Source organism: Mustela lutreola, chromosome 2 (assembly GCF_030435805.1).
Source record: "Mustela lutreola isolate mMusLut2 chromosome 2, mMusLut2.pri, whole genome shotgun sequence".
Taxonomy (NCBI): domain Eukaryota; kingdom Metazoa; phylum Chordata; class Mammalia; order Carnivora; family Mustelidae; genus Mustela; species Mustela lutreola.
The window spans coordinates 62,391,591-62,397,591 of record NC_081291.1 but is presented as its reverse complement, the minus strand read 5'-3'; the positions used below and the strand labels follow the sequence as shown (position 1 = coordinate 62,397,591).

General features: G+C 42.4%; 1 pseudogene; it reads left to right on the top strand.

Annotated features, from left to right (window-relative positions):
• Positions 1-623: 623 nt before the first annotated feature.
• On the top strand, positions 624-715 carry LOC131826192 (U6 spliceosomal RNA; annotated as a pseudogene).
• Positions 716-6,001: the final 5,286 nt, after the last annotated feature.

Sequence of the window (6,001 nt, the reverse complement as noted above, 5' to 3'; positions counted from 1 at the left end):
CGAGGGCTTTGTAGTATAGTTTCAAATCAAGAAGTGTAATTTCGCTTCTTCATTCTTTCTCAGAACTGCTTTAATTATTTGTTGTCTTTTATGGTCTCATATAAATTTTAGGATTCTTTACTTACTTCTGTAAAAAAAAATATTGGATTTTTAAAAAATATTTTTTATTTATTTATTTGACAGAGAGAGATGACAAGCAGGCAGAGAGGCAGGCAGAGAGAGAAGAGTTAGCAGCTTCCTGCTGAGCTGAGAGCCTGATGCAGTTCTCGATCCCAGGACCCTGGGATCATGACCTGAGCCGAAGGCAGCGGCTTAACCCACTGAGCCACCCAGGCGCCCCTAACATTGGATTTTTGATAGGAATTGAATTTACAGATGGTTTTCGGTAGTATGGACATTTTAACAATGTTAATTCTTACCATTCATAAATATGAGCTATCTTTCCATTTATGTCTCCTTCAAATTCTTTATCAATGTCATAGTTTATGGGGTACAGATCTTTCATCTTGTTAGTTAAATCTTTTCCGAAGTATTTTATTATTTTTGATGCTATTGAGAATTAGATTGTTCTCTTTATTTTTTTCAGATAGTTCATCATTACAGTGTTAAAATGCTCCTGTCTTGTGCTTACTTTGGCAGCACATATACTAAAATTGGAATGATGCAGAGAAGATTAGCATGATCACTGAGCAAGGATGACATGAAAAACTATTTTAAAAAAACGAAACAAAACAAAATTCCTGTCTTTTATATATTGATCTTGTATTTGGCAGCTATATTAAATTTGTTTATTCAAAATTTTCTGTGAAGTTTTTAGGATTTTTTTTACATGTAAGTTCATGTTATCCAAAAAAAGAAAATTTTACTTCTTCCTTTTTTTTTTTTTTGTTTTTGGAGTCTTTTATTTCTTTGTGTTCCTTGTTTCTCTGGCTAGGACATCCAGTACTATGTCAAATGAGAGTAGTGAAAGTGGACACACTTGTCTTTTTTCTGATCTTTAAGGGGAAAACTTTCAAACTTTTTTGATTGAATATGAGATTAGCTCTGGGCTTGCAATATGTGTTTTTTCTTTAATGGACTTTTTAAATTATTTTTTAAAATTTTTTATAAACATATAATGTGTTTTTATCCCTGGGGGTACAGGTCTGTGAATCACCAGGTTTACACATTTCACAGCACTCACCATCACTCACCATAGCACCTGCCCTCCCCAATGTCCATACCCCCACCATCCTCTCCCAACACACCTCCCCCCAGCAACCCTCAGTCTGTTTTGTGAGATTCAGTCTTTGTTGGTTTGTCTCCCTCCCAATCCTATCTTCTTTTATTTTTCTTTTCGTACGCCCGAAAGCTCCTGTGTTGCATCTCCACTTCATCATAGCAGGGAGATCATATGATAGTTGTCTTTCTCAGATTGATTTATTTTGCCAAGCATAATACCCTCTAGTTCCATCCATGTCATCACAAATAGCAGGATTTCATTTCTTTTGATGGCTGCACAGTATCCCATTGTACATATATACCATATCTTATTTATTGATTGATCCGTTGAAGGACATTTAGGTTCTTTCCATAGTTTAACTATTGTGGACATTGCTGCTATAAACATTTGGGTGCATGTGCCCCTTCAGAATGCCCCGTTTGTATCTTTAGGGTATATATCCAGTACTACAATCACTGGGTCATAGGGTAGTTCTATTTTCAGCTTTTTGAGGCACCTCCACGCTGTTTTCCAGAGTGGTTGCACCAGCTTGCATTCCCACGTACAGTGTAGGAGGGTTGCCCTTTCTCCACATCCTCGCCAGCATCTGTCATTGACTGACTTGTTCATTTTAGCCATTCTGAAAGGTGTGAGGTGGTATCTCATTCTGGTTTTGATTTGTATTTCCCTGATGCCGAGTGATGTGGAGCATTTTTTCATGTGTCTGTTGGCCATTTGGATGTATTCTTTTCAGAAATGTCTGTTCATGTCCTCTGCCCATTTTTTCATTCGATTATTTGTTCTTAGGGTGTTGAGTTTGATAAGCTCTTTGTAGATTTTGGATAGATACTGGCCCTTTATCTGGTATGTCATTTGCAAATATCTTCTCCCAGATAACTTCTGACAGTCATCTTTTGGCTTTGTTAACTGTTTCCTTTGCTGTGCAAAAGCTTTTTGATCTGATGAAATCCCAGGAGTTCATTCTTGCCCTTGCTTCCCTTGCCTTTGGCGATGTTCCTAGGAAGAAGTTGCTGCTGCTGAGGTCAAAGAGGTTGCTACCTGTTCTCTCCTCAAGGATTTTGATGGATTCCTTTCTCACATTATGCTTCTTCATCCATTTCCAGTCTATTTTCATGTGTGGTGTAAGGAAACGGCCCAATTTCATTTTTCTGCATGTGGCTGTTCAATTTTCCCAACACCATTTGTTGAAGAGGCTGTCTTTTTTCCATAGGACATTCCTTCCTGCTTTGTTGAAGATTAGTTGACCATAGAGTTGAGGGTGTATTTCTGGGCTCTCTATTCTGTTCCATTGATCTATGTCTGTTTTGGGGACAGTTCCCTACTATCTTGATGATGACAACTTTGTAATAGAGCTTGAAGTCTGGAATTGTGATGCCAACAACTTTGGCTTTCTTTTTCAATATTCCTCTGGATATTCGAGGTATTTTCTGGTTCCTTATATATATAAGGATGATTTGTCCCATTTCTTTGAAAAAAAAATGGATGGGATTTTGATAGGGATTGCATTAAATGTGTAGATTGCTTTAGGTAGCATAGACATTTTCACAATATTTGTTCTTCCAATACAGGAGCATGGAACATTTTTCCATTTCTTTGTGTCTTCTTCAATTTCTTTCATGAGTACTTTAGAGTTTTCTGAGTATAGATTCTTTGTTAGGTTTATTCCTAGGTATCTTAGGGTTTTGGGTGCAATTGTAAATGGGATTCACTCCTTAGTTTCTATTTCTTCAGTTTTGTTGGTATAAAAAAAAATGCAACCAATTTCTGTTCATTGATTTATATCCTGACACTTTACAGAATTTCTATACAAGTTATAGCAGATTTGGAGTGGAGTCCTTTAAGTTTTCCACATACAGTATCATATCATCTGCAAACAGGGATAGTTTGACTTCTCTTCTGCCAATTTGGAAAAATTTGGGTGCCTTTAATTTCTTTTTGTTGTCTGATTGCTGAGGCTAGGACTTCTAGTACAATGCTGAATAGCAGTGGTGATAACGGACATCCCTGCCATGTTCCTGACCTCAGCGGAAAAGTATTCAGTTTTTTTCCATTGAGAATGAGATTTGCAGTGGGTTTTTCATAGATGGCTTTGATAATATTGATAATATGTGCCCTCTATCGCTACACTTTGAAGAGTTTTTTTTTAAAGATTTTATTTATTTATTTGACAGAGAGAGAGATCACAAATAGGCAGAGAGACAGACAGAGAGAGAGATGAGGAGAAGCAGGCTCCCTGCTGAGCAGAAAGCCCAATGCAGGACTCGATCCCAGGCCCCTGGGATCATGACCTGAGCCGAAGGTAGAGGCTTAACCCACTGAGCCACCCAGGCGCCCCACTTTGAAGAGTTTTAAGCAGGAAGGGATACTGCACTTTGCCAAATGCTTTTTCAGCATCTATGGGGAGTATCATATGGTTCTTGTTCTTTCTTTTATTGATGTGTTGTATCACATTGATTGATTTGCAGATGTTGAACCAGCCTTGAGGCCCTGGAATAAATCCCAGTTGGTCGTGGTGAATAATCCTTTTAATGTACTGTTGAATCTTATTGGCTAGTATTTTGGTGAGAATTTTCGCATCTGTGTTCATCAAGGATATTGGTCTGTAGTTCTCTTTTTTGATGGGATCCTTGTCTGGTTTGGGGATCAAGGTGATGCTGGTCTCAGAAAAAAAAAGAGATTGGGAGTTTTCCTTCCATTTCTATTTTTTTGGAACAGTATCATGAGAATAGGAATTAATTCTTCTTTAAATGTTTGGTAGAATTCCCCTGGGAAGCCATCTGGCCCGGGGCTTTTGTTTGTTTGGAGATTTTTGATGACTGTTTCAATCTCCGTACTGGTTATGGGTCTGTTCAGGTTTTCTATTTCTTCCTGGTTCAGTTGTGGTAGTTTATATGTCTCTAGGAATGTATCCATTTCTTCCAGATTGCTGAATTTGTTGGCGTAGAGTTGCTCATAGTATGTTCTTATAATTGTTTGTATTTCTTTGGTGTTGGTTGTGATCTCTCCTCTTGCATTCATGATTTTATTTATTTGGGTTCTTTCTCTTTTCTTTTTGATAAGTCTGGAAAGGGGTTTATCAATCTTATTAATTCTTTCAAAGAACCAGCTCCTAGTTTCGTTGATTTGTTCTATTGTTTTGTTGTTGTTGTTGTTGTTGTTTTGTGGTTTTTGTTTATTTGTTTCTATTTCATTGATTTCTGCTCTGATCTTTATTATTCCTCTTCTCCTGCTGGGTTTAGGCTTCCTTTGTTGTTCTTTCTCCAACTCCTTTAGGTGTAGGGTTATGTTGTGTATTTGAGATCTGAGAGAGAAGCGTGATTGCACACGTCTGTCACTGCACTCCCCAGGAGCAAGTCTGGGGAAGGCACAGCACGCCGCCCCCAGAGAAGAGAAGGAGCCGTTGGCCTTGTGGTCGGGAAAAGGACGGGAAGCAGGGTAGCCTGCCATGGCAGGAAGAGCAGGCCGGTGGCAAGACAAGTGTCACCCGCCCTCTGTGCGGAGAGACAAAGCCTGGTTCCTAAGGAGACATGAGGGGACGATTAAGGCAGGGACGCGTGCTCCACACTGAGGAAGGAGTGTGGGCAGAAGGCAGGCCTGTCCTGTGCCTCTGGTCCCAAGGGGACAGCATCTCCTTCACCATCTGTCCATAGGGCAGACTTGGGCTAGCTACCAGGCGCCATACCCGGAACTCGCAGAAACAGCTCCCTCGAGAAACGGGCAGTCAGATGCCATCTTCCTCCAATATGTGACAGCGTTTTAGGTTGCAGGGGGTTTGCAGGGCAAGGAGTGGGGACAATCCCCCAAAGCTCCCCATTCCAGTGAACGGGCGGTGTTCAGGGAACCTGTCGCCTCTCCTCTCCTGTGGGGAAGGCACTGGCCTTGTCCGCGAATCCGCCTGAGGTCCAGTGCCAAAGGCCAAGCGTTGCCTACACCGGGAGATGGTAGTGTGCATAGAGTGCCATCTTAGGCCACGCACGCTGCTGCAGGGTTGTGACTGTGTCTGCTTAGTTCGGCCTGGCAGGGTGAACCCAGGGCGCCATCACGGAGCCCGGGAAAGCCAGGTCCAAGAGACACCAGCTCTCACGCGACTCTCCTTCCCTGATGCGACAGAGCGAACACCCAAAGCCTGGCTGAGAAAGCAGCAGAGAAGTGCGCTTCCCGCCAAGCTGAAAACCTCTTCAAAAGCATCGCAGTCGCTGGGAAATCAGAGTCAGTCCTGGGGAATGCTTTTGTTGCTTGCTTTAGCCTAGTATTCGCAACACTATGGGAGAAACCCGCATAGAGAGAAAGCCTCTTTGCCCCTCAGTAAAAGCACAGCATTCTTTGGGAAATCAGAGTCCAGTCTGAGGGATGCTCCTGTTGCCTGAGCTGGTCTTCGCAGCACGGTGTAATAAACACGCATGGAGCTAAATCCTCTATTCCTGGGCATCCCCTCTGCCTGAGAGAGAAGCGCGGTGGCGCCTGTGGAAAGAGCCTTAAGGAAAGGGAAATGATTTTCACTGCACTCCCCAGGAGCATGTCAGTGGACGGTGCAGCCCGCTGCCCGGGGAGAAGAGCAGGAGCCGTTGGCCTTCTGGTCTGGAAACGGTTGCGATAAAGGAGAGCTGGCAATACAAGTATCACCCGCTCCCAGTGCAGAGAGACAAAAGCCTTGTTGCTAAGGAGACAGGAGAGGATGAGTAGGGCAGGGCGCATGCTCCCCTCTTAGGAAGGAGTCTGGGCCGAAAGCATGCCTGTCCTGAGCCTCTGGGCCCAAGGAGACAGCAGCTCCTTGGCCAC